A 27,467-nucleotide genomic window follows, 5' to 3' on the forward strand; every position below is an offset into this window, starting at 1 on the left:
TTAAAAAAAAATTTGTTTACGCTCAAACTTTACTGCAATAAAAAACCATAATTTATACAGCTATAGAGTAGAACGAGATAAAACAAAAGAAACTTATTTTAGATACCTCCCTCACTCGTTTATGAATGAACAAGAGAAAACATTAAAATATAATGGAGAAAATAATACACCTACGTGTACGTAACACTTTTAGCCCATTTTTTGTAATATATCCGTTGGAAGTAAGATATAAACGTGACACAATATTATTTTTGCATTCCCCGACTACTCGTTACACATAACAAAAGTAATTGAATTCCAAGTAAACATGTTTTTATTTTTGAAACATACTCGTACTTTCTTTTGTTTAATACAGCGGCAGTACGTTGAAATATTATGGTCTTAGTTTTCAGAAAAAAACGACTATTGCTCTTGCCAAAAATAATATTTTTTTTTAATAAAAAAAATGTATGCTGTTCAAGTAAAACTAGTTCATATGTCAAATAACACTAGCTTTACTTATACGTAATATTGATAATAATAATAAATATTTTTTGTTGAAGTAAACTTAATGATAAAAAATTTTTAATTGCCTTTTTTTATGAATCTACCGCCTAGTTTGGAACTCAATTTCACTTAAGAAGAACGAGCAAAACACTGTCGCTTTTTTCTTCAAATAATTATAAAGTTTATAACATTAATATAGAATGGATAAAATGACTATCTAAATATTTTGTTCAAAATCAAGCATTTGCCAATCAATCAGTTTTTCAATCAAATGCATTTACTTGATATGAATGTTATATTGATAGTAATATTAGTTTATTTTAAACATTCTAGTCAATTGATTGGAATTTATGGACTTCCGCAAAATAACACATGGTTCAGTAAAATATTTAAACATGCAACAAACTGCATGATATCAAGTGAGCTAAAGTTTCTTATATAACTACATTTAATTATAACAAAATTAGATACAATTTATAAAAAATTGTAAGCAATATACGACATAAAATTTATTAACAAATACAAAACATTAAATAAAAAAAACACAAATGTCAATTAACCCATATCCGCGAGTGGTTCATTCAATGTTTCTCTACTACAACTCGGCATTAGATTATATAGATAAAGTGTCTCCATACAAGTGCTTCGAGAAAAGCGGGTCGACTTTTTAATACAATTTTGCGTGATAAATAATGATGATTCCTTTATAACTTCTATATTTATTTAGTCTTATAATTTCTGCATGTTTTTAATGCGTAAATACTCATTTTATTTATTAAATAATTAAATATAGATACGACAAGATATGTTGTGTGTGTAAATATATAGAATATTCATAAAAAAAACGAGTCAGCTAATTTGACAATTGGCTAAAAAGTTGACTTGTTTTTGAGGCTCGAGGCTCTATCTATATAATCTAAGAAGTCGGCATACTGATGTATCCAAACATTTTTCTTTTTCTTCTCTTTAGAAAAAAAAAATTGTTAAATTGGAAATGTATGTCATTTTCATCATAATCGATAGCAATTAAACATTCTAGTGCATGTACTATTTTTGCGATCGATTCGTTATGAAAAGTTTAGCAGCTGTTTTCGTATTCTGACCTACATCCCTTGAAGAAAATTATTAAGTATTGACCGTGTTGATTGAGGACATTCAGTGCAGTTTTATGATATGTAAAGAAACAAAGCAAAATCGATATATTCACTAGAAGGAGATTTTGTACAAAAGTCCCACTCGTGTTTCTACTGTGAAGCAGTTGTGTTTGCATAGTTGTATTCCGGTTTAAAGAGTGAAATATGGCAGTAAATTTACAAGGTACAGAGGAATAACATCTGAGCCCTCAGGAATAGCAATATTATGGGTGAATCAGTATACTCTGTTATGTTTATGGTATTGCTCGTGTCTATAGGCGACGGTTACTACCATTCATTCATTGCATTAGGTGGGCCATCAACTTGTTTTTATTATATTACAATTTATTTTGAACTCAGTTTTAAGTATTAGATATAATATACGCACAGATAATATAATCTATCTGATGAAGGATTTAATAGTCTCAAAATCGACATGTATGTATGAGATGAATTGTGGAATCGCATGGAAACCTAGTTCCCGGCGGTAATTTCTGCATACATAAAATTTTTTCATGAAATTTGGTTTAAATAAAAGATGAGCGAAAATATAATATAATGCACCTACCTTGCTTACTCTTATTCGCAACCTAAGGTCCAAGTGAAAATGGGTAACAATTTTGTAAAATTTTGTTAAATATGATAAAATTTTGATAAGACGCGAAACAAAAGTTTATTATTTTCTATACACGGTAATTTATGGTTACATATGATAAATGGCCACAACTAAGGGTTGCCATCAACTAAAGTTTTGTTCTTTATTAGTTTTCCTATACGACAACATATGATACATAAACCTATAAAACATGACCGCAAATAAAGGTCGCCATGGTATGGCGTTACAAACATATATTATTATTATTATAATTATTTTGTTTTGGTTAACTAAAGTCACTAATATATATTTACAAGAAATCTATTGTATCTACATACTCCTTATCTTATACCACAAAGGTGATAAACAAGCATACAGCCCGTCTGACAGTAAACGATCACTGTAGCCTATGGACGCCTGTAAGACTAGAGGCGTCACGTGCAGCCTTGCCAGCCCTGGAAAAACCTTAATATATCCTTTTTGAAGGCTCTAGTCTGTAAGGAAAACCTCGCCAGAGAACTTATTTTACAGCCTGAGCGTTCGCGAGAAAAAAAATCTTTTGAAACCGCACTACACTCATAGTTCATATTATGAATTTACAACAGCAAGATTAATAACATATTTGAAAGAAATAAAATAAACCATAATCGAATAAATAAATCAGTGAGGCATAGAATACTTCTTTGAATTTTAAAGTTCTGCCGGTTCAATTTACATGTATTTAAGTCGTGAAAACTCCGAGACTAAGGGTCCCGGATGGTCCTGAAACTAGTCTACTAAAATATACTCGTAATGTGTACTTCCGAAATTTTCTACAAAAAAAAATTGTATCAGACAAAAGACTGATACATGAGTAAAAGTGAATAGTTACTCTGTTGTCTATTTCAATAAATCTCTGAATGATATAGGTCTTGGGACCGTAAGCCTCTCAAAATTTTACTCCTTTCCCATAAATAACAAGGCCCTGTCTACTGGATCTGTCGTTATAATTTGTCCAAAGTATACAAACACAGACACAGATTTTATTTATTTTATTAGATTGATACTTAATATATTTTGTCCCAAAGTTAAAATTTGCTACAATACTTAGGTAACCATTTTATATGTTTTTTTTAAACTAAAAATTAAGAGAAATGAAAAATAGGATTAGATTGGAAGAAAAGAATTAATAAAGAAATATTATTATATTGAAATATGAAATCATATTCCATTAAAATTATTAATTGTAAACTTTCCAAGCGGAAAAATCATGCACATATTAATATTAATATCATGATAATTACTATATCAGCTATTAACTGTTCACTGTTGAATACAGGCCTTCCCTATAAACGGAGGTCTGTCAGTAGTTGCCACGTTTGGCAGGCAAGTTGGCAATCACAGGCATTGGTAATGTATTAACAGGGACGCTACTGCCTATCCCTCGAGCATTAAGTTCCCTTAGGTCTTCTTAGGCAGTCTTATTGCTGAAAGCAATCTTTTCGAGACAATCTTAGAATAACGGACTCATTTTTGTACAAGTAAGTGTGATAATATTGTACCTTTATGTATATATTTCAATCTGTATTTATGTTACTGTATTTTACTTGAATATTCACTTGTCATTGTATATTTTTATTTATGGTGCAATAATGAGTTAAATAAATAAATAAATAAATAATATTGTATAATTAAGCACGTTATAATAACAGCATAAAACATTAAAGAAAATATATAATTAATATATTATTGTAGAATTGTATTGTATAATTCTATAATAGACAGATTATTAAAATATAAAATCATATATTGTTATTGATTGAAAAATTATAAAGTGAGCGAAACTTAATATATTTTCAAATGAAAACATAAAAATCAAATAATATAATATTTATAAATTTATAAACATATAATAAATACCATTTCGAGTGATTAAATAAATCATTTAAAATGGTATTTACGCGTCTCCTGACAAACAGCTTCTTGTTAATTACCGGGCTTAAGATTTAATTTCTATTTTCTATATACTTTACACGTCAACGAGCTATGGAAGTCGTTTACATTGATCTTACAGACAAATATTGTATGGAACCAAACCGGCTGATAACATATCTCGGGATCATTGGATTAGTACACTATTGCTATCACTAACCGTGCTATAGCGCGGCTCGTCTCAAACGTTACTAGATATTTATGACTGTAATTTTCACCGCTTGAAAGAATGCAGACTTAAAAGATAAGAAAATGATAGGAACATGTTTAATAATATACGTATATGGCTGATCGACAGACAGTTAAAAAATTTTAAATTTTGTACTTTATGACGTCCTTTAAACAAAAAGTATTTTACCTCTGTCTCACTCGAGCGTAAAATTTTGTACTATAAAGTAGCTATGCTTGCACGGCTGTTTTAGTTTGAACAGTGGAATATGGCAATAAAGTTACAGGGTACAGAGACATAATATAGTCCTGAGGAATGGCCACTCATGAAGCGTATAATATGCTACACAGTATATTCTGCAATTGCCGTAGTGATGTTCTTGTTTATATTTTCATCAGGTGCATTGTCAGTTTGTTTTTTTTTTTTTTGGTGGGTGAAAATGGTATGGTAACCCCGCCTGCGCTAACGGGATACGCTGGCGGAGCACCAGTGAAAGGTGATAGATGAGAATGAAAACAGGCCAGTTAACCCATCATGATGAATTCATCATGAATTAACCATGATAGTTTCCAGGGAGAACCGCGAGGAGGTCGACCTGGTTGGGTATATTGCTAGCAATGGTATTCTCAGTCTCCATTACTAACAATCCCTTTCCCCCCCTGTCAGTTTGTTTGCCATGCAGAGTTATACAAACACAATTATTTAAATGGAATGAAAATACGATAGTAATCCAGTACATTGGGAGGGCAACGAGATTGGTAATAATGGGGATTAGTATCCCCGTTATCCTCGCGGTTCTCCCTGGAAACTATCGTGTTCAATTTCAAGTGAATTCGTCGTGATAGGCTAACTGACCTGCCTTTTCATTCTTTTTCATTTTATTTTTCAAAGACCCCTAGCTACTAAATAATTCACCATTCGACTAAATTACTAAAGTAGTCTGCTTGTAAACTTAAAACGGTAAATACGAATTAGTTGCACAAAATTTTATTATCCAGTAAAAAGCGTCTGTATTTAAATATATGAATTTGATACTGAAATAAATTAATATAATAAAGGTTCATTGGCAGAGACGAGTGCACTTAACACTTGCAGATATAAAAAAAATATTTCTAAATGTAATAAGAAATGAGGTTATCATGCAACAAAAATAAGTATGGTTTCCCACTTATCTTTTTATCTATAGAAATATTATGCACATTCGAGATGTAATATAAGTTGATAAACAATGTAATTCAATACATAGAATTTTTTTTTTTTTATAAAAATCAGAGAAAATTGTAACAGCATAGAAAATTGGAGATATCGTGATAGTTTATGTACTTATAATCAAAGAAAAAGTTTTTTTTTATGAGTGAAAATGAAACGGTAACCCCTGCACTGCCGTTATACGCTGTCAGTACACCAATGAGAGGTAAGGTGAGGATAAGAGACTATTGGCCCATTGTAGTCACAATTCAACAAAAATTAAAGAAGACAATTTCTCTGAAGAAATACGTAGAGATCGACCTACTTGATTGTATTGCTTGCAATAGGGCTGTTACTCTCTCGTACCGTGTAGATCTCTTACTAATAAATCCGTTTATAATAATATCATCCCACACTGGCAACCGATAGCGCAGGCGGGGCTACAATTCCATTATCATCCATTAAAAGATAAAAAAAAACTGATTTATTCAGATTGGTAGATGTAGGTATCTATGGAATGTCACGATGTTTTAAACATCAGGATGTTTTATTACTTTTAAAATTAAGACTAGAGATATTACTAACTAGTCAATATTAATTCTTTCATGATTGGAGACCTGTTTTCTTTTTTTTATTTTTGATTTACTATGACGTTTGTTATTTTTATCTCTCGAATGTTACTCTCCAGGCATTTTCTGTTTGATTGGTAAAGATCCCCTCAGGAGATAAGTGTGTCATTGTACATTAAATTATTACTTAAGATGAATGGATGTATTTTTCTGTCTGTTTTTTTTTATTACTAAGGAAAATGAGAGAAGATGGCATAATATTTTATGACTAATTCAAAGATAAAAACTTTCGTAATATTAAGTGAGCAATAAATTTATCAGATTCACAACGACTGAAGGAAACCGTAAGTGTTTTTCTTTTATATATGTTTTTAGGTACATATCTAATGTAATATATTGAATTTATAAAAGTATTCAGTTCCTACAATTTATAGAATTTACTTTTTATTTAATTTATAGCTACATTTAAATTAATGTAATAGGCAATCAGTTTTATTTTTTCATAAGTTTGAATAAATATGTTTATAATAAAATAAAAGGATACATTCACTAGGTACTATCGCAGTTTGAAGTGACTAATCGTCATCATCAAGCAGTTGTATTTGCATGGATGTGTTTCGGTCTGAAGGGTGGGATATAGCAGTGAATTTACAAGGTACAGAGGAATAATACCTGAGTCCTCAGAATAGCAACGCATGGAAGGTATCATGGGCGAAATAGTATACTCTATTATGTCCATGGTACTGCTCATGTCTATAGGCGACGGTTATTACTTTCCACTAGGTAGGAAGTCAACTTGTTTGCCATTCTAAGTTTCATAAAAAAATCATCCTCATTATATCAGCCAATAACTCTACTGCTGAACACAGGCGTCCTCCTTGAGGGGTTTTAACAGCAGCCAGGCTTTGATGATGTTTTAAGAGGGGCACTGCTGCCCATCCCTCGACTACTAAGTTCCATTAGTCGCCTCTTACGACACCCAAAGGAAAGGAAACGGTGGTTTATACTATGTCGGAATCATATGGAGATAACTATTACTAGTGATTACTAGTAATATTAACCTCCGTGCGGTTTCTTTATTTAAATAAATTAAAAAAAAGTACTTATACAGTTTACAAAAACAATTTTCTACTTTTAAATAATTGGAAAGTCTAACGGCATTCTTAAGAGACGTGGATTAACGCTGCCCCCAATAAATGCCTAGAATACCAGATTGTAATAGATTGTTCGCATTTTTTATAACTTGAAATAAAGTACTTTTCGAAATACCGCATTCTTTGGTTAAATATCTAGTGCTTTCATATATATTACTAGCTTCTTGCCCACTATTTCATACCTGTGGATTTCAGAAATAGGAAAACTAATGAAATGGTCTATTTCTAGATGGCAAACTAAGATTAAACCTTTATGTCCTATTATTACGGTATTTGTGGTTAAACTTTTCTGAAACACCGAATTTTTTTTAATTAATAATGTGTATCTGGTAAGTATGGAAAATAGATCGTAAAGTATATTTTATACTGCTAGATGATTAGAGTGTCCCTATCCAAAAAAAATATATTTATATTGCAGAACAACGTTTATCAGGTTAGCCAGTTACTGTTATAAATATAACTGCTTTATTTATGGGCCAGATTGTATTAAGAAAATATTTTCATTTCTATTCCGATAACAAACGTTAAATTTAGTGGAAGGAAGGGGTTGTTAGTAATGAAAATTAGCAATTCCATTGCTAGCACTATATCCTATCAGGTCGACTTCCACGCGGTTCCATTTAGAAACCATAATGATTGATTGACAAAAAAGTATCCAAATAAAATGTATATTATTCTATCATTTATAAACATGACCAATACATGGTTCATGGTAGCCCCACATGGGTTGCTATTTCTGCGGACTATGGTGTTATATCTGCACTCTGTAATTTCACTACCATATCTACCCTTCAAACGAAAACACAGTCATAAAAGCACAGCTGCTACACCAGAAAAACAAGGATGGGGCAGAAGTACTTATTCTAACGACTTTTGTACGAATTCTCCCTCTGGTAATAGATAATAAATATTGTATGAAGAAAGCGAAATATGAGCTCCATTAAATTATATGCTTAATCGTAATTTTCGTGTGCTTACTAACATCACTTTAGGGTGGCGTATGATGTTGGCTTTCCCCTTTTCCGTGCCTCAACCGTCAGCTTAATATTCGAGCTTTACTTAAAAACATAATTTCTCTTCTGCTACATCAATTTTCTTTGGTTATATATATTTACTTGTAAACAACATGCTAGTTATTTTATGAACATAATTAATTATAATAAAATATTTTCAAAGAAATAATACAACTTGGAATAGTAAGTATAAAACAAAATCGCTTATGTCTTTTTTCTTTACTTCTATTTTTTAACTTCTTCTAAACCATGCAAAGGTTTTTCATTTTGAATGTTTTTAAAAAAGTTAAGTACAAATAATTCTAATTAAACTTTGGTTATATATATTTACTTGTAAACAACATGCTAGTTATTTTATGAACATAATTAATTATAATAAAATATTTTCAAAGAAATAATACAATAAGTATAAAACAAAATTTGTTGTTTTTCATTTTGAATGTTTTTTAAAAAGTTAAGTACTCTCTTTTATAAGTATTTAAGTGCAGCAAGTGTGAAAACGGGACAAAACACTATTCAAAGTGTCAGTTAAATTAAGACATCGACTTCTCGAACGCAATTTTGAACACGGGATAAATTTGGAGTTTCGACTGAATATCCAAATGTTTAATGTAAAAACTGATCAAAATAAAAAATTTGGTCCAACTCTATTTGACGTACGTACATATATTTAAGGATTAAAAGGATATAGGCTACTTTATATTTCGGTAACATGAATGAAGTTGTGAAAAAGACGATGAAAAGTCTCATTTGTCAACTAATGTTAACTAAAAAGTATAGTAATAACCATTCACTTATAACAACAGTAGCTTGTCGTCATTTTTTATACTTTATTTATTTATATTTAATTAGCATTATATATATATATATCTAGTTGTATCCTTTATATAAATATATACATTATTTTTTTATATATTGTTTATTTATTATTGTATTTTCTTTTGGTCAATAAAGTTACTTAAATAAATAAATTCGTGCACACTTATCTCTCAAACCGCTCAATTGATTTAAACAAAATTTTTTGCATGAATGCTCCAATTTAAGAGACAATAATTTTTATCTCGATAAGAATAATTGGACCCAATAGATGATAAATGACGATAGAGGACAAAACGTTGTTTGCCGGGTTTACTAATGTATAATACATAAATAATAGTGTCCATAAACCATCTAAAACTTTATTTTACAGTTTATGACTGTCACATCTATTAGTTTCAATATCATTCGACATCAATTTAAACAAAAAATAAGCAAACATTGTAGATTGATGGTATCTATATAGCTACATATGTGCCTCCTTTTATCATGAAGATGGGCTTTATGATAATTATAATCCTATTTACGACTTTTATAGAGAAGCATTACACGGTATGGTAAAATGAACAATAACATACTCGTAAGTACAGTCGATTTTGTTCCGTGATAAAAAAAATACAACGACAATTGTCATTGTGGTGAATACTCGACATATTTATAAAACATTGAGCATTTGATTCCAACATGGGGGTAATCTTGAAGCTGTTATTACAATTTGCTTTGTTAAGTATTTTACATTGTCGGAGAGTTAGAAATTTAAATTGGCATACATTGTTTTGTGTTCATCAGAGACGAACGGTTTTGGAGTTTATTATTTGATGTACTATACCAAATATCATTGCATATCGACACCCTCATAGATCTTACAAATTATTATAAATGTAAAAAGTATAAAGGTTTCTAGATTATTTTAAAAAGTTATGTTAATTTTTTTAACGATGTCTACATACACAAACACAAATTGTTCATACAATTTCCCTCGTGCATGTACAAGTGCATAGACAGATTTTTGTTTATGGAACAGGTTTATATGAAATATGGTATACAGATGGATAACAAATTTCTTTCAAATCAAAATCAACATCTAGATTAAGAAACCGGGTATCTTTTACTCTAATAGACGCAGGCAAAGCCTCGACATATAGTAGCTAATGACTTACAATGTTAAGAATTTAGTAATTGCCAGTTCCTCTATTATCATCATCTTGCTTCGTTTGACCACTGATTGGAGTTTCACAAAATATTATCCAATTAGTTACACTTCAAAAGTTTTGTCATTAATTAAGTAACTGCTAAAACTTTTACGGATGTTGTGGCTTCAAATTTATTCAGTTTCAAGTTTCAATTATTTTCAACAGAGATGAATTTGAGAAGACTGTGTTTATTAATAGAAAAAGAAAACTTTTTTGTACCCTAATTAACTTGTTCAATCCTTTAACTGTCAAAAATTTTCTTCTAATTGATTACGCCCAATCTCTAATGTAGTATAACGCTTTTGTATTTCATTACACCACTCTGTATAACACTTTTCCATTTTTAGCTTATTTCCATATCGAGAATTGCAATATGCCTTTTTATTTGTTTGATTTTTCATTGGATCGCACAAATCTATCTTCTTTTCTATTACTAACAGATTTCGAAAATTTAAAATATTCGCATAAAGACTGTATTTTTTTAAATTCTTAACTTATAAATTGACTCATTGATTTTTTCCTTTTGATCGCCCTAATTTGTCTGCTCTTTTATTTTCTATCGACGTCTAAAACGTATTTTTAGCAGAAAAATGTTTCCAATGATTTTTCCATATGATTACCCAAATCCGTTTGGTACTTTTTCAATTGACTTCCAAAACGAGGAAAAACGTAATATGACTGTGTTTTTAAATTTTTAATTGATAAATTTGCTTATTTGCCCGAAATCTGTATTTCTATTTTTAACTGACATCCAAAATGATATGATTCCCAACACGATATATTTACAACCGCCAAAAAAAAATTCTTCAATTCGGTTGCATTTTTTTTTTTTTTTAATATTTGTTATTTCATAACTCCGTCATTTCTAAATCTATTTGGAAAAATATTTTTTTATTTGAATACTCTGATATACTTACAGATTTATCTCATAGAAATTTTATCAAAACGAATTTAGTAGTTTAGTTTTTAGATCAAAGCAACTAGTTCTGTAACAATTGAAATCGGCTTTTTTTGTGGGATACAATCTTTAATTATTTAAATTTTGCAAATAAGTTTATTAATTTTAATAAAATCAGCCTGATCTGTGTTGTGTTTTTCTATTTTCAAAAAACTTCCAAAATCAAAAGCAATAGTTTACCAATTCGACTGATTTTCTTTATGTACATGCGACATGGTTTTTATTGCATTATGATTTTATTTCAATGGAAATTTTAATTTAAGTATTAAAATTGAAATAAGTTTTGTTTAGTAGTACATAGTCTTAAATTATCCATTCGTATCAAAATGGCAAGTATTTAATCATATCATTTTATGATAAAGGACTTTTTGACAGCCATCATGCTTGCCAAGTGCTATGTTTTATTTCATTGTAATATTTTAGATATCGAATTGCAAAATTTTGTACTTCATTCAGAATAGAATAACGTCCGTTCTGTAGTAAATTAAAATAGTGACTCTTCAAACAAATAATTAATATATATATTAATAATGTATTCTAAGTGACATAAAAAAAATATAGTACCTAATTATTAACTTCCCAAAAGGGGGAGGCCTATGTTCAGCAGTGGACAGTCAACGGCTGATATAATAATAACATACTATATACACGCATATATAAAGAAATATTATAAATTTATATAAATAGAAGAAATTATAGATTCTGTTTTGTGTGCCCGTAAAGAATAAGCCATCCCTTCCTTTTCCGTAGGTGTCGTAAAAGACGACTTAGGGAAGGCGAATTGACGGGCAGAAGCGTCCCTCTTAAAATATCTCCTAACTGCGGTCGCTGATCCACCTGACAAGCATGACAACTACTAGTAAAATCCCCCAAGGGGGAGACTTATGTTCAGCAGTGGACAGTTAAAGGCTGATATAATCATGACCTGGTTTAAAAATAGTCTATCCCTTTCTCCATCCCATAACGTACATGTATACCAAATTTCATAGTAATTAGTAAAGTCGTTAAAGATGCTAAGAGGTAAAACAAACAAACTCACTTCCACGTTTATAATATTATATAGTAAGGATTAGTATGCGTATTCCGCAACGGAATTGCGCATTACGTAAGTAGACGAAGCAAGAAATGTATGGATAGATTAAAGGCTAGAACTGTAATTGTCTATTTTAGGGGGGAAGGGATTTTTAGTAATGAATAGAATAGAATAGAATAGAATAGAAATCATTTATTCAAATAAACTTACATTGAAGCACTTTTGAAAAGTCATTACATTTTTTTTTAATCTACCGCTCGTTCGGAAAGCTGTCTCATCACAAGAAGAACGAGCAAGAAACTTGCGTGTTGCTCTTTTAAATAATTTTATTATTACTTTACATTTTTAAGTTTAATTGTGTGAATTAAACTTAAAAATGAAATGTGAATTAAACTTAGAAATGAGGAGTACCAGTCCCATTGCTAGCAATATACTCTATCAGTATATGTATTCGACCTCCACGCGGATCCCCCTGGAAAACATCGTGCTGAATTCCAGATGTATTAATCACGGTAGGCTAACTGGCCTGTTTTTCATTCTCACCTATCATCCCTCACTGGAGCCCCGCCAGCGTATACCGTTAGTGCAGGCAGGGTTACCATTCCATTATCATTCATTAGAAAAAATTGTCTATCCCATTATAAAATGGCTTAAATAAAGTAAAATATAAAATAGTACTTGTTAAAATAACTTATGCTCAAAAAGGAAACCTATTAAACCTAAATGAACACAAGAAACTAATAATAATAATACAATGTATTTCACAAAAAAAAACCGACTCCAATTATGACAAATGCTAGTTATTTTAATTCAAAAACTAAACTACTAAACTAAACTTGATGAAATTTCTGTGGCCCCGGTCTATATCTTTTCAGATAAAAAATAATTTTCCAAATCAGTTTATACCTGACGGTGTTATGTGGTAATAAAATATGAGGCATAAAAAAATACAACCGAATCGAGAACCTTCTTTTTTTATGTCAAGGGAAAATGTGACTTTTCTTTTCTGAAAAGGTAATATGTGTATCTTTTAATAAGATTGCGAAATGTCGAATAAAAAAGCAAATTTTAAAAAATAATAATAAGAAAATGCAGAAATTTGTTGTGTAAAAAAGAAACAGTATCTAATGTTGAAAAAGATAACAGATATTAGATCAACGCGGGACAAAACCGTATTGAAAAAAAAAGGATTTTCGAAATTGGTTAAGTGAATTAAAGATTCTACAAAAAATAACTAATATATTTCACATAAAATAATAAATAAATTACATTTACTAAAAAAAAAAACAAACAAATACGTAATCAATTGTCTTTTTGGAATCGTCTAAAAATAAATCTAAAATATCAAAAAAATACTCTCCTAGTTTTTTTATTCATTTTACATGATCAGTTTATATTATTTGACAGTACCATACTAAACTAAATGCTTATATCGCAAGAACTATTATATCATTAAATACAAAAACTTTGACATTAATGCAAACACGAGTTTTATTGAACATTGGGGAGCCAAATCCAAAGTCTTGCCAGAAAGTCGATTACAATATTCTGGTATATTTTTTTATATAATTTATAATGGCTTCTGGCGGCCCAGCTGATGGAAAGCGGCAACCGTCGCTTTAATAGAAATGAACATTATCATGGACAGGGAAGGATAAGGGGGGCGTTGTCAGTAATGCGGACAACCAGTCCTATTGCTAGCAATATTCCTTGTCAGGTCGACCTCCACGTAGTTCCCTCTGAAAACTATCGTATTGAATTCCAAGCGTATACATTACGATAGGCTAACTGACCTGCTATTTTATTTTCACCTATCATCTCTCACTGCGGTCCTGCCAGCATATACTGTTAGCGCAGGCGGGGTTACTATTCTATTACCATTCATTACAAAAAAATATTATGGACATCACAGAATATACTATGACGTCCATAGTACTCCTCTTTTATTGCTATTATATGGCAGTGGAATTAGACAATACGGAGATCCTGTAATTTCAGTGCCATATTCCTCTAAACCAAAATACAGCTTTACGGAAGAAACACGAGTGAGATGAAGGTATGTACCTATGCAAATGATTTTTATATAAAGTCACCTTTAGATATGGCAATAATAATTGTGCTTAGAAAAAAGGAATAGGTACCATTAAATGTAAATTACATGCGCTCTACAATATTACTGGCTATTAAAATTTAATGAGCCAAATAAACACGAAAAAGACATCTTCTAAATCTCAGGAGCTTAATGATACACGTTCTTTTATTTACTCCATTTTGTGTAATTTTAATGTTCATTTAAACCTCTTTATATTTAGATAATTAAAACGTACCTTTAAAGATTAATTAATTAAAAATAAAAAAAAATACTAACCTTTTTATTGCAGAACTTTTCTTTTAAACGACACTGCAGCACGTTCAATGAGTTTTATTTTTAATAACAATAAATTAGTCTAATAATTAAATCTATAACTTTTTAAACTATTTTAGATTTAGAATAAAACACTTAAAAGTTTTCGTAACAATATTCCTCTTAAATAGTTCGTGTTCTGTTTTCAAATAAAACTGTTACTGGCCAGTTCTAAAACTTCGACAGATTTTATTTGTAAACAATAGGTTGTAAAGATTGGCAAAGGAACAACTAGTTGTTCAGCCAAGTTTGTACTTTATCGTAGTGGAGCAACTGTAACGAAACCACCGTGCGTATGGAACGCTAGCTGTATACAGACTGATCGCTCCGTAGTCACGCCATGGCTTATGGCTGTTCTTTTGAAAATTGGCTCTGCTATAAAAATAACAATATAGAGTTAATACAAAATGTAATAAATATATTTTTTTATTACTTTTAATATGTTTCTTACAAAGCGAAGGTACCCAAATCGATTGATTTTTTCAATTGTGAACCGGAAAAAGATCTCGATTGGAATGATTTTTCTCTGTGCATTTTATGCGATATCTTCATTAATTCTGTACCAATTTAAATGATTATTTTTTTAGTTAATTTTAAACTACAACATGATGCAGTCTATGTCGAAACGTCGGCTATAAAAATCAGGTGTGTAGATACTATTTATCTATAATGGCGTCGCGTTAAATCGCAATCATGATATTTAATATACCTTTTTAATTGAACTATTTACTTCCATTTTTGTCCCATACTGTCTATAATGAGACCAGTGGGGTTACCCTTGAAATAAATTCTAATAGATCGATATTAGAATTGAAACACTGGTCAAAAGTGTAAAACATTATTGAATTGTAATACTAGCCACATAATAATTCCATACTGTTCTGATAGATGCATATTAATGCAACTTGCAAACTGATCTCAATTTTAAATTAATTCCTATTTGTTATTTCATGTATTATTATACATATTATATATAATATTATACATTAGGTTGGATTGATATCGATATTAGATTCAAGAGTAGGCCTGCAGGTCAAAAAGTAAGTGCTAAGTCCAATGTTATGTCAAAATGATTTTTTTTTTTGTGAAATCTTAAATAATTTAGGTATTTATTTGACTCATTATATAATCATGAATGTCGTATTTGACATTAGTAAGAAAATAATGACTATTGATTTTTCTACAATTCCTCTAATCTATCAAAACCTGATAGGCCGCGCAGTATCTGAACGATGAGTGAAGAGTTTCTGGAAACAAAATTTAGAACTAAACTTATTTGGTTCCTTAAATTATTGAATATATATTACTCAATCACACCTAAAAAGATTGAGAGATTTAAATGAAATTTCGTACACAAATTAATCATATTATATACAAGCTGTTGCCCGCGGCTTTGCACACAAATTTTAAAAAATTCTTAGCGGATGCTTATGTTATAAAATAAAACTATGCTATGAGACTTATTTATTAGTTTTAGTTAGTTTTAGATATGTTGATATAATAGTCAATCAAAAGTATAAAGTTTAATAAGTATAAGTTTATACATTTTATTCCTTTTTTAATTCATAATTAATTTCATTCTAAAACTAGAAAATAAATATATTCTTCACGTAAATGTTTAAAATAAGTCAAATAACAAAATTTATTTATTTTAGACTTACAAAGTATAAGCATATACTGTGACACAGGTTCAAAAGTCCAAGCTAGGAATTTGTAATATCAACAGAGCAAGGGTTGAAATTTAATTACATGGTCACATACAGGTGATTAAATTACGCTTTTGTACTAAAATTCTAAATAATAAATAAAGTGACAATTTTAGATCACAAAAAAATTACGAGTTTAGTTGGGGCAAAATTAATATGGGATCAACAGGATCGAGGAGAAATATGGTAATTTAGACACAAAAATAAGTTATTTTATAACTTCATCAAATCTGAATCAATTTGAAATTTGATCATTCCTTTACAATCAATAAAATTTACTCCCGTATTACTGAAGTGGATTTTATTGTGTAGCAATAGCCTGGCGGCTTTGTCTACGTATAATTATCGTCATCATCATATCAGCCGTTAACTGTCCATTGATGAACCTAGACCTCCCTCTATTGGCGGGTTTTGCCAATAATTGTGCACACTAGGCCGGCGGGTTGGCAACCGCGGCTAGGCTTTGGTGATACTTTAAGAATAACGCTGCTACCCATCCCTCGATCACAAAATTTTCCTTGTTACCTTTTACAACACCCACGAGAAAGCAAAGGGTGGTTTATTCTATGTCGGGACCATACTGTCAACAATAAATTGTGACAATTCTTTTGTTATGGAGCGAAAAGAAAATGTTAAACCTGCCTGTGCTCTCGATTGACGCTGGTGGGATAAAAGTAACTCATGAGGATAAAACCGATCTGATGATCCACTATGACAAATTCAACAAAAATTTACTACAACGGAATTCCCATGGAGATCCACCTAATAGAGTATTATTAATGGGGTCCAGTAGGTGGAAAGGAATTAACTAGTAATGAGGATCTAACAGCTCCACATTTCTAGCAATATACTCTATCAGGTCGACCTCCAGGCGGTTTCCCTTGGAAACTAACTTGGTTAATTCTTTATGAAACCGTCACTATATGTCAACTGACCTGCTGTTTCATCCTAACATATCGCCTCTTTAGTATTGTTAATAATGAAGACTAAGGGCCCCATTGCTAGCAATATACCCCAACCAGGTCGACCTCCACGTGGTCCCGCCTGGAAATCATCGTGCTGAATCCCAAGTGTATTCATCATGATGAGCTAACTGACCTGTCTTTTCATCCTCCATTATACCATTATACCTCCATACCATTCCATCATCAACCATTAAAAAAACATATCATCTCTCACTAGTTCCGCGTTAGCTTTTACCGATAGCGCAAGCAGAGTTATCAAGTTATTATCACCCATTAAAAAAAATAGGACTCGCGAACTAGACTAAAATGTGCGCCAAAGATTATCTATTATCTTTCATTTGAATTAATAATCTAGGAAGATAAGATAAGCAATCGTAAAGGAATTTATTTATACGAGGACAAAATGTTCTTCCGACACCTATTAAGGAAATTTTCGTAATAAGAAATTTTCATAATTTTAAATTTTTTCTTAGTAATCCTTACTAACACCGGGGAAAGAATAGTTCTTGAATAGCGACTTCATACAGGCAAATGCAGTGTAGGACGGATGACCAACTAGATGATGACAGTAATAGATGGTGATGAAATGGTAACCCCGCCTGCGCTAACGGTATAAACTAGCGGGGTACTAGTAGGAGATGATAGGTGAAAAGGGAAGTCAATGTTTATCGTGACGAATACACCTGGAATTCAACACGATGGTTACTAGGGGGGTCACGTAGAGATCGACCTGACAAGGTGTGTTGTTAGCAATGGAATTGGTAGTTTGCATTACTAACAATCCCCCCTCCCCCACTAGATGGAGTAACGACTTCAAACGTATTACAGACAGTCAATGAATGCAAGTGGCTCAGAACCGTTCATTATGTCAATCTAGACGACGGTTACCTCTTTCCACCATGTGATCCATCAGTTTGAATGCCATTCTGAGATGCAATAAAATTAAATGAAATTAAAGAAGTTGTATAGGAAACAAACGTGCAATATACAATATTTCATTCCATTTTTGTTTCATAGCAAACGGTATATACCTAATCACCAATTAAATACCTACTTCCTGCATCGAAGCGTCGCAAAAGCAACATATTGTTTAACGATCGAGACCAAACAAAAGAAGTCAAACACAAAGACAAAGTTTATACAAATGCAGCCATGAAAAGCAAATTTAAATTATCTAATTACCTTACAAGGAAAATTTGTTTTGATTTCTTGTAATACAATACAAATCGTTGCCTTTGATTTCGACAGATGTCAGGTGCTGTATTTTTTAATTATTATGAACGTAAACATTAAACAGAGAAATCATAACAAAGACATTCTAAAATTTTTGGACTTATTTACAAATAGCTTTTACCCGCGACTTCGTCTGTGCGATCGAGATATGTTTACTAACTGGGATAAAAAGTAACCTACACCCTTCTTTATCCCATGTAGTTATTAGTAAGGATTCATCATCGTCATCGCAGCCATTATCTGACCACAGCTGAACATGAACCTCCCTATATTGGAGAGTTTTGCCAGTAGTTGCCAAGTTTGGTAGGGCTGACAACCGCAGTTAGACTTTGGTGGTGCTTTAAGAGGAACACTGCTACCTATTTCTCAACTCTTACCTAATATATTCCCTCAGTCACCTATTACGACACCCACGGGAAAGAAAGTGATGGCCTATTCTATGCATCAGCCACTCACAAAGATTGTTTTAAATTGTAACCTATGTAGCTGTAAGTTTTATTATATTGTTATGTAGTGAGAGAAATAAATATATATTTACTTTATGCTGATACACGGTGATTACATTTTCCTAATTCTCCTGCTTCCAAAATTGACTCGTACGAAATTGCAGATATCAGCTAATTAACTATAATAATCAATTATTGTAATACAAAATTATGGATTGACTTACATATATAAATTAAAGCGCTTATTTGCGTCTATCTCCATCTTGTTCGTGTTTACATATGAAACGATAGCTAAATTAGTGCCAATATCTATTTATGTTTGAAACATTATTCAGCAATACGATCCAGTGCGTAATTAATGAAATGCGGTAACTGACTGCTAATTGGTCAATATTGGTTATTATTCACGTATATCAAATAACTTACATTTAATTGAAAGATCAGCTGTTTCCCGCGGCTCCGTCCGCGCCAAAATCGTTTAAAAATTATCAATCAGTCTTTCACACATTTAACTTTTTTAATGTCTTATTAATTAAAGTTGCCATTCATCTTTATCAAAATAAAACAGTCCTACTTATTATACATTTAGTATAATCGCAGACATGATTTTTAATGTTAACTAACACCTCCTTCATAGTTCTTGTCGCCTAGTAGTACTACTACATAAGACACAATTTCCGCTCTCTCCGTAGGCTATTTCCTTCACTTTACTTCTACTTTTAATAAAGTACAGTCTTCAGAGTTCATCTAAGTGGCTGTGTTCATTACATAGTGGAGTCGGATCAAAGGTAATTCGTTTAATAATGTCTCGCCATTTTTCTATGTTGATCGTCATTCCAGTACATACATTCATGTAAAATCACTACTTTACTATTACAAATACTACAAAAAAATAGCCGAATTAGATCCACTGTTTACAAAAAAGCCCCCATTTTAATCATGATAAAACATACCGATATACAAAAATATATTTTATGAATATATTAGATTGAAAATATTTGAATTTAGTATGCAGAGTCATGTGTCTACAAGAAGATTTCGCTTAGCTCTCGATTGTGTAACCAATTAGCAAAATTGGCGATGTAATTGTGTAATATTGACTTAAAGTATATATAGATGAACTGAGAATCGCCTCCTTCTAGAAATTGCTTAAAAATTCAAAAGCGGTTTTCCACTGCGTATGTGTATGTTTTCCCTTTATAGTTAAAACCACATACGTTAACCGCAACGTGCGCTAAGATATAGTTACAGAAAGGTTTTGATAAAATAATAGTTAGATAAAATCCTCTCATATTATTAATATGTATTGTATTAAATTATACTAATTTATTTCTAATCCTACGCATTAAATATAGACCTGCCTTTTTATGTATGCATAAATTGAGGGTACAATATTTTAATAATAATAACCCTTATTTGCTTAAACACGGTAAAAAATATTCATATTTAGCTAACAGTCTGGTATAACATTCAAAATCATTTTAAGATATTACCGAATTAAAATTTGTTTTAATTTAATTTTTTTATATCGTGTACATGTTTGAAATATGTCATAATAAAAAAAAACGAACGAAATTTCTTTTATAGTTATATAATACAAAATGTTTATTACTAAAGTTTAGGAAAAAATATAATGTTTTAAAATTGTTATGGTGTATGACATTGGCCACAAATACCTATTTTAATTTAGTGTATGAGTCAATTTCATACATTTTTTCGTTACTGTTCTTAATATTTGCAATCTTCTACTAGCGATTATTATTACGGTGTTTAATTATTTATACTTGTGCATACATTAAAATATATCTGCAAGGCGGACTTAATGCCTGATGTCATTTTTTATCAGTCAACCGTTACGCTAAACAGAGTAAATAAATGGCGGTGCATTGATTTAACTAAAACAATTTGTAAACTAAATAAGTATTTCGAGAGATATGTTTCATTGGTTTGATTGTTTGTGGTAGAATTCCTCCGACACAGCTTTGTATAAAAATTTATTTAAGTGGACTGTAGAAACTTAAAATAGGGCTTTATTACTGCTGTAAAATACCGGCACAAGTGAACAAGTACAGACAAGATGTAGAAAGGTAAGGACTTACGGAATATTCTTGTTGTAGTTTGGCTGGAGCTACCCACAAGTGTACGGGTTGTCGATCGTCCTAGGTTCATTTTTAGCCACAAACTTGGATGAATGCCTCAATGAAGCACCTTAATTATGATTATATTATTGAAAGGGAGGGCGCGGGACATTTGAATGTACTTGTTTTAATGTTCTAACGCAGCTTGACCAATTTTTATGATTTTTTTATGTATATTTTGGTAAGTATGAGAATAGATCATACCCTTAGGTAATTAGAGTGATACTATCCACATATATATATATATATATATATATATATATATATATATATATATATATATATATATATATGGCAGAACTGTGTTCGCCAAGATAGATATTTCTATTTCTATGCCGATAACAAACCTTGAATTTTAATGCTCGATAGATAACTAATAATATTTATACGGCTGTGGTGGCGCTGTTTGTAATGAAACATTTGCAAGTAAGCGAAGGCCTGTAAACCATTCAAACATGTGTACACACTCGTAAACTATCCGATATGGTGCTCGTTACAAAGTTTACGAATACATTACGTTCATAATGTTGGCACTACCTTCGTAGGCCGTCGTATGAGTATTGGTAAACGCAATAATAGTTCATCCGTATCATTCGATGGCGCTAGTGTGACAAATGTATTATTTTTACATAAGGTTTGTTACTGAATAAAAAACGTCAAGAAATACTAGATGGCGTTGAAATCAATTGTTGTTTTTGACGGTTTTTGTTAATTATTTCAGTCAAAATTTCTAAATTGAAGAGTGATATCATTTATTGTTTATTGATAGAGTAATAATTTATTATAATTTTTATCTTTGTTTTCTTGCCTTTTATAATTTTATTAAATAACACACACTAGCAAGAAACATTGGGATTATGTACGTTATAGATATAATTCATTTAGGAAAAAAACGCGTTTTATCTATCACTTCACAATCATACATAAAAACTACTCGCAAATTTAAAAAATATTTCATATTTTTTAATTTCCGAAATGTTAAATACACAATCAGGACTTAAAAAAGGACGCGATAACAAAGCTTTTACAGATAATTAGTACCTACGTACCTGCTTCTTTATTGCCGACTTTTCGACATGGATTGTACCACGTCGTAGTGCAATCCACTGATTAAATCCAGATTGTGTATTTAAAATATGTGTAAACAACGCGAAAGTTAAAAATTAACTATTACTTCAAATTATCTTCAATTACAATTCAATGAAAAAAAAAAACATTCCTCGATACCAACGCCATCTAGTATTATTTGTCTAATTTTATTTAGTGGCCGACCACTTTAACAGGATTACTGTACATAATGACATATCTGTACATAAAAGTGTATTATATCGCGACATCAAAAAACACAGTTGCTTTTGGAATCTTTATTGCAAAAAAGTATAGAAACAAATTGAAAAGAACAAAATAAAACCACATATAATAAAAAAGGGTCTCAACAGTTTGCAATATCATTCTTTTCCTTTGTTCCATCGTTCATAAAGTAGTTTCAACTGAGGAAAACTGGCGAGAAACTAGTTTGTTGTATTGTGTAATCTTTTCAAACAAGTTGATACATATTATACTAAAGTATCATGTCTCCATACTTAGTACTTTTTTTTAATAAACGATAATGGAATGAAACCCGTCTGCGCTAACGGTATACGCTGGCGGGGCATCAGTGAGGGATGATAGATGAAATGAAAAGACAAGTCAGTTAGCTCATTGTGATAAATTCATCTGAAATTCAGCACGATGATTTTCAGGGAGGGCCACGTGAAGGTCGATCTGACAGGGTATATTGCTAGCAATAGGACTGGTAGTACGCATTGCTAAAAATTCCTTCCTCCCTTTGACTTCTTTTGATAGCATTTTTTTTCTTTTTTTTTTATTCTATATCATAATTTATTTGATTTGTAAGTTAATTTAAATAACTTACCGTTGAAATAAATTAATTTCAAATACACAGATTGTAGTTTAAGGACCAAATTTTGATATAAATTTTGATTTTTTACTTTTACGAGTATTTCAATCTGAAAATAACGTTTTAAGAAATACCTTTTAAGGGACGAAGAAGCTTAAAATTTAAACACATCAGACTGATGACGAAACCTCAAGTACAATAAATCTTCCTTTGTGTGTTCTATCGCTTGTATAACAAACAATTCCCGAGAACACAATGTTCTCAAGAATTATTTGAAATGATGCCCATAGGGGGGAAGGGATTGTTAATAATGGGATCTAACAGCCCCATTACTAACAATATACCCTATCAGGTCGACCTCCACGTGGTTTCCTCTGGAAACCATCGTGGTTATTTCTTGTAAAATTCGTCACGATGGGCTAACTGACCTGCTTTCATCCTCATCTGTCACTGGTGCCCCGCCAGCGTATACCGATAGCGCAGGCGAGGAAACCATTCCATTATCATCCATAAAAAAAATAATGCCCGTAGCCACTTATCATCATGTTATCACTCGCCATCGATAAGGAATTAATCCTCACACGCTTGAATCTAAATGGCGAGACCATACAGTGCGGTTCCAAAGGAATTCTCTCCTTTGAACGCTCAGGCTGTGGAAGGAGCTCCCTGCCGAGATTTTCCCTAGAGACTGCAATATGGGATTCTCTATAAAAGAAATATTAAGGTTTCTTCATAGGGTACAGTAACCATCATACAAGCTGTTACTTATTTGCCACCTTCTTTGTAATATATAAAAAAAAGCATTCATTCAAACGACTTTTATACAAAGTCTCCCTTTAGTATTTATATTTTAAAAATTTTACATTCTCTGACACAAAGTTATTAGTATTTATATTAGACGACCTTGTTTCTATCTGTGCTTTTTCAGAAGACTGTAGTAATTTCCCTGAAGCCCGGTATAGCAAACATAATGTCCAATTACCAAGTAATCTCATTATTACACTCAAGGCAATATTTTATATGGAAAATAACAGTAAAATGATATTAGGCTCCTAAATTAGCGGATAAAGTTAATATGCAATCACGTGGACCATAAGAGGGCAGCGGGCGGTCCTATTTCTGACGCCTCATAACGTTCATCCAAAAGCGTAAAGTGGCCCTTATTGCTATGGTTGAGCCATTAAATGAGCGATATAATATTTTTATAATTTTATTAAATATAAAATATTTGACGTGTGGTCCCGGCATAGGATGGATAGATCGATAGATGGCTTCTGGGAAAAGAACAATAAAATCAATGCTGGCTTGCATTAAATTTATTAAAAAACAAACCAAAAATATAATTTTAAAAAATAAATAAATGTTTGTTTGTTTTGTCAATTATGCTTTTTGATGATAACTATGCACTAGAATTGTCGTGTGGGTGGATTGGGTGAAGGGCGAGGGACAGGCAGCAACGGCCCTCTTAAAACATCTCTAAAACCTGACTGCGGTTGCCATTCCGCCTGCTGAGCGTGCCAACTACTGTCAAAACCCTCCAAGGGGGAGGCTTATGTTTATCAGTGGACAATTAAAGGCTGATATCACGATGAAGATGATTAAATAACATTCTTAATCATATCGAATAAAAAAATAAGAGAGAGAGAGGGCATCACACGTTTTATAATAAAAAGAGAGCATTAAGAAAATTTTTCGTACCATGATCTTCACCAACGTAACCTTGGCCTTGAAAACTGTACTCAAACAGAGCTATTTACTTATTTATTACTTTTATTATTAACACGACATGAATTGTTGTGGATGTTGGATCCGAAATAAATAAATAAATAAAATTTTATTCTCGTTCAATAATATTTACAAGGTACACTTGTCACTTATCACCTCATCTGGTGATAAATCATATTTATTTATATTTAAACTAACTGTATTTGTATTAAAAAGTTTACTTCTCCCAGTGACACAGATGAGAATGGCCCGGAAAATTGAAAATGGAAACCATTAGGATTCTGTGAAACTCTCTAACGATTTCATTTTAAAGTTGAGAATAGGTTTGTAATGTTTAAATGGTGTGAATAGTTGTATTAGAATTTCAACAATTTAGAATTTAACATTAAATATCCCAGTACTTTATTGTCTATACTAATATTATAAAGAAGAGAAAGATTTGGCTGTTTGTTTGTAATGAATAAATTTAAAACTCAACTGATTTTAAAAATTCAATTACCTCTAGAAAGATACATTTATCATATACCAGCTTTTAATTGTCTACTACAAAGGCCTCCCCCAATCGGGGGGTTTTGTCAGTAATTGCCACGCTTGGCAGACGGCTTGGAAACCGAAATTAGACTTTGGTGATATTTTAATAGAAACGCTGCTGCCCTCGCTGCGTGCCCAGACCAATAAGCTCCTTTAGTCGCCTTTTACACTTACAGGAAAGAACCCTTCCTTGCTCTATTCTATGTCGGAACCACACGGCAAAGTACCTTATTTATTTATACTTTATTGTACACAAAAAATTACAACAGGCGAGCTTAACTCTGTAAGAGTTCTTTTCCAGTAAACCCTGAGTGGAAAGGAGTATTAATTGCCAACGGGCAATGTGCGTACAATATTAGGAGGAAACAGTATAGTTATTTCTATTAAGAAATAATAAATATGTTGACATATATACAAAGTAACTGATATAATTAAAATCAAAATACATACATGTCCATATATAATAATTCATATACATATATACATAAACATAAAATATATCCTCACATACAAAATACGTACATATACATACATAGACATTATAAGTTTATAAGAACAGAAGATGCTCTTTTAATCTGCTCTTGACTTTCACGAATATGCAGTGGAAGAGAGTTCTATAGTCAATACATTATTTATTTATTTATTTATTCTATATTACACAACGCTTTGTACAAATGACGTACTTAATGACATATGGCATTCTCTACCAGCTAACCATTAGGTGAAAGTAACTTTCCTATAGCCGGGCCGAAACACTAGTAGTAAATATAAATGGGGCATAGAAGTGACAAGCTGGTCAACTTTTTAAGAGATATTGTAAAAATACCTCTTCGTTTTGAAAGCCTTTATAAGAGAGGCTTGTTTCAATATCTGTAATAATATTATAAAGAGGTAAGATTATTTCTTGTAATTATTTATATTTATAATAAGTTAACTCGTATTGTAATCGTTTGGAGGAAACAATAAAGAGTATCTATCTATCTATAACATTTGATTTGTTTGTTTATAATGGATAAATTCAAAAACTACTCAACTAATTGTAAAAATTATTTCATCTATAGAAAGCTACTTTATCAGCGAATAACATAAGCATTACCTATATTTTTTTTCAAAAACTCTATCTACCCGCGCCAAGCGGGTTGCTAGTATTCAATATAAAGAAGTTTGTAAAATACATATCGAGTAAAAACTCTGACCTTATGACCTCAGGATAGCACTAGGGAGCTGTAATAATAAATTATAAGGTGTACTTATTCTACCTCTTTATTATTCTATTCTTAAGTCTCTATTAAACTACATTTCATAAGGAAAATCCGTTATAAAAATTTAAAGTTAAAATCGACTTAAATGTAGAAATATTATTAAAGTATGAAAATCATGTTCCAGTTATTTAATAATAATATATTAATAATGACATACATATATTAATTATTATTATTGCCGTGTGGTCCCGACATAGAAAAGGCCAACCCTTCCTTTCCGTGGGTGTCCTAAAAATCGACTAAGGGAGGGCGAGAGATGGGCAGCAGCGTCCCTCTTAAAACATCTCTATAGCCTAACTGCGGGTGCCAACCCGCCTGCCAAGCGAGACAACTTCTGGCAAACAGTTAAAAGCTGATATGATGATGATGATGATGATGATATATTAATAAATTAACAAGTAATTAAAAAATTTCAAAGCAGGTTTTTTCCATACAACTTAAAATGGCAAACAAGCTCACATGACAGCCCACCTGATGAAAAGTGTTAACCGTCGCTTATAGACATGAGCAGTACCATGTACTTGAACTCCCGTCTTCTACACAATGCCGGGGTTATTGCTTTTACGACTATCTGTAAGGATTCGAGGATTTCAAAAGTAGAAACTGAAATAGACCACTTGTAGATGATGTACCAGATCAAAACATACCCTAGTTAGACCTTCAAAAATGCAACCATGAAAACCAATTTGGTACTATAGCTTTTTATTGATACCTGAATAAACGTACAGATAGATAAGCAAACAAAATTTTTAAAATGTATTGTATCCACTCGTATCAATTTTTCTTAAATATCTCCCATGTATATCGTTTAGCTACAATTTTATTATATTAGTACTCGTAAAACTGTAATCTCTGTATTGACCAGAAGGCTTAGTATGG

At 31.3% G+C, this 27,467-nt stretch overlaps 2 protein-coding genes across 3 annotated transcripts in view; one reads left to right on the forward strand and one right to left on the reverse strand.

Moving 5' to 3' along the window:
* Positions 1-27,467, reverse strand: part of LOC113521215 (prolactin-releasing peptide receptor-like) — a 133,363-nt gene that overhangs the window by 79,755 nt on the left and 26,141 nt on the right. Inside the window, exon 1 of one of the 2 annotated variants that reach the window (XM_026906681.3) lies at positions 14,647-15,011. The exons of the other annotated variant lie outside the window; for it this stretch is intronic. The gene's annotated coding sequence lies outside the window, so the exon portion shown is untranslated. Of the gene's footprint in view, positions 1-14,646; positions 15,012-27,467 lie in introns of those variants that run through there. 2 annotated transcript variants of the gene reach the window in all.
* LOC113521184 (prolactin-releasing peptide receptor-like) overlaps positions 1-27,467 on the forward strand; it is a 187,270-nt gene that overhangs the window by 56,853 nt on the left and 102,950 nt on the right. The gene's annotated exons all lie outside the window — the stretch shown is intronic.

Source organism: Galleria mellonella, unplaced genomic scaffold, assembly GCF_026898425.1.
Source record: "Galleria mellonella isolate WM207_F2 unplaced genomic scaffold, CSIRO_AGI_GalMel_v1 utg19, whole genome shotgun sequence".
In the NCBI taxonomy this organism is placed as follows: domain Eukaryota; kingdom Metazoa; phylum Arthropoda; class Insecta; order Lepidoptera; family Pyralidae; genus Galleria; species Galleria mellonella.